Below are 3,201 nucleotides of genomic sequence, written 5' to 3'. Positions count from 1 at the left end.
AGGCTCCTTTAGGCTTGTGTGTTTTGCTAATGTATTTGTGACCAGTCTTCATGGGGAGATGTTAGGGACTGAACTGTCTTCCCCAAATTCTCAAGTTGAAGCCTCAAGCCCCGATGTGACTGTATTTGGAAGCCTAGGCACAGGTAAATAAAGATCTTACCTGAGGTCATCTTACCATCTTAAGATCTTTATGATCTTACCTGAGATCATAAGACTGAGGCCCAGTATAAGAAGAACAGGTGTCTTTTCCCCAGAAGGGCCTGAGGTGACCTCTGGAGATGGTTTGCTACTTGCTGGACCCAGAAAACCCTACAAAATCATGCAAGTCAAGAGGTTCAAATCTTTGTGTTCACTTTAAGAACATGCGTGAAATGGCCCAGGCCATCAGGGGTATGCATATCCTAAAAGCCACCAAGTATCTGAAAGATGTCACTTTGCAGAAACAGTGTGTGCCATTCTGTCGCTACAATGGTGGAGTTGGTAGCTGTGCACAGGCCAAACAGTGGGGCTGGACATAGGGTCGGTGGCCCAAGAAGAGTGCTGAATTTTTACTGCACATGCTTAAAAATGCGGAGAGTAATGCTGAACTTAAGGGTTTAGATGTAGATTCTCTGGTCACTGAGCACATCCAGGTGAACAAAGCCCCCAAGATGCGACATAGAACCCACAGGGCTCATGGCCGGATTAACCCATACATGAGCTCTCCCTGCCACATCGAGATGATTCTTACTGAAAAAGAGCAGATTGTTCCTGAACCAGAAGAGGAGGTTGCACAGAAGAAAAAGATATCCCAGAAGAAACTGAAGAAACAAAAACTTACGGCCCGGGAGTAAATTCTGCATAGAATAAATGCAAATAAAAATAAAAAATAAAAATAAATAATAAAAACAACAAAAAAGAAGAACAGGTGTCACTTATAGGAAGAGACTCCAGAGATCTCTCTGTCTGCACTTGCACAGAGTAAAGGCCATATGAGGGCACAGGGACAGCCAGAGTCAGGCCGTCTACGAGCCAGCAAAGGAGGCCTCAGCAGAAACGACCCTGACTGTGCCTTGATCTTGGACTTCCAGGCTGGACCGCAAGAAGAGAAGTATCTTGTACAAGCCTCCCCATCTGCAGTAATTTGTTCTGGTGGCCCAAACAGACTAATATGATAGATATGATAGAGCAAAAGCTGGGCCAGTCCTGGGCAAACCCAGACACCGTCATCACCCTACCTAGGGGTCTGCACACCCTCCCGTACCCTTCCTGGAAAGCTGCAAGGGTATATAGTGCCAGCCCGCCTCCCACCATGGGAGGGCCAGCACCCCTACCTAGCATTATCTCCAAGGATTACGGGTCAGCCCTGGGTGACAGGCTCCCCAGGGGACACACAGTCCTGGAACTTCCTCGCCAGGCCCCTGCAGACCCAGTCGTGGGCCTCTGAGGGTCACAGGTACAAGCAGGTAGAAACAAAGCTATCTGTTGGCAAATTAAACTCCAATAAAAAAATATATATATATAAATATTTAAATATAATATAATACATAATATATAAATAAATATAATCTAATATAATATATAAAATGTATTATAATATATAATATATATATTTAAAAAAGAATTAAAAAAGAAAGAAAGAAACAAAGCTGGGGGGATGCTCGCACAGAACGGATAAATGAAATCCCTGGAGTGCTGGAAAGAGCAGCTCCTATATTTTATAGATGAACAAAGTGACCTACAGGGAGATGAAGTGATTTGCCCAAGACTGGAGAGTTTTGGTTTGGGGCATCTTGATTTTAGACTTCTGGCCTCTGAACTTAGGAGAATAAATGTTTGTTTTAAGCCTCTAGTTTGTGGTACTTTTTTATGGAGCTGGGGGAGGGCGGCTGGTGGTGGTGGTGGAGGTGGTGGTGGGAGGGGAGCCGTGATTATGGGTTCCAGGGCCTGGTTGTAAGGATCCTGGGCAGCCAAGGATCCTGCATTTTAGTGTCGGAGACAGCGAAGACCACTGCTGAGATCCCGAGGTCCACCCACCCCGGCTTCCCAAGCCCCAGGCCAGTCTCCCTCCTGCAGACTTCTGTCTCTGAAACTGAGTGGGAAAAATCAGAGAGGGTGACAAAACATGAGAGACTCCTAATTCTGGGAAACGAACAAGGAGTAGTGGAAGGGGAGGTGGGCGGGGGGTTGGGGTGACTGGGTGATGGGCACTGAGGGGGGCATTTGATGGGATGGGCACTGGGTGTTATACTATATGTTGGCAGGTCGAACTCCAGTAAAAAAATATACCAAAAAAAATTAAAATTAAAATTAAAAAATTAAAAAAAAGAACTCCATCTCCACCATCAGCTATTGTCAGTGTGAACCTCGTGCAAACCTAAGCCAACCCCAAACTGTTGTTTTCTTTCCTGAGCCTCAAGAACACATGTTAGGAATCAGAGTTCCCGCTGGACCTCCTACCGGGATATTTCCAAGGCTGGTGGTTTACTGCTCCGAAGAGCTGAACAGGAGCCAAGTGCACGCCAGGAAGCGTCCGTTCTCCCACTCGGCATCCCCTCGGCAGGTCACCCAGGACACAAGGGACCCAGTGACCTGCTGGCCTGGCAGCGAGCACCAGTAGGCTGCCCCAGCCTCCTGGAGGGCCCACTCAGGACAGGGAAGCCGAGGCCCTGGGGCAGACAGGGAAGCTGCCAAATAAAACAATATGTAAGGAGAGGTTTTAGTTACTGCTTTTGTTAGGTATTCGTATTTTATCAAGCAAATGAAACCAGTGGCAACAAAGATTGCATATGACTTAAAAAGAAAAGAAAAAGTCTTAAAGACTCATATAGTCTCGATAATGGTACTGTGGTTACATAAGATCTTATCACTGGGCACAGTCATTAGGATGGCCTGTCATCAAAGCACAAACAAACAGGGACCCTGGGTGGCCCAGTGGTTGAGCGTCTGTCCTTTGGCTCAGGTCATGATCCCAGGGTCCTGGGATCGAGTCCCGCCACAGTCTCCCCGCAGGGAGCCTGCTTCTCCCTTCTGCCTGGGTCTCTGCCTCTGTCTCTGTGTCTCTCATGAATAAATAAATAAGATCTTTAAAAACAAAAAACAAACACAGCAAGTGTTGGTGAGGATGTGGAGAACTCGAAATCCCTGGGTGTTGGTGGGGAGAACGTGAAGTGGTGCAGCCACCAAGGAAAACAGTATGGCGATTCCTCAAAAGACTAAATG

At 46.8% G+C, this 3,201-nt stretch overlaps 1 pseudogene; it reads left to right on the top strand.

The window, feature by feature from the left end:
* The first annotated feature begins 278 nt into the window (after positions 1-278).
* LOC106558095 lies at positions 279-833 on the top strand (annotated as a pseudogene).
* Positions 834-3,201: the final 2,368 nt, after the last annotated feature.

The sequence above is a fragment of the Canis lupus genome, chromosome 31 (assembly GCF_011100685.1).
Source record: "Canis lupus familiaris isolate Mischka breed German Shepherd chromosome 31, alternate assembly UU_Cfam_GSD_1.0, whole genome shotgun sequence".
NCBI classification, from domain to species: domain Eukaryota; kingdom Metazoa; phylum Chordata; class Mammalia; order Carnivora; family Canidae; genus Canis; species Canis lupus.
Note: the sequence above shows the minus strand (reverse complement) of the source record. Positions and strands in the feature narration are given on the sequence as shown.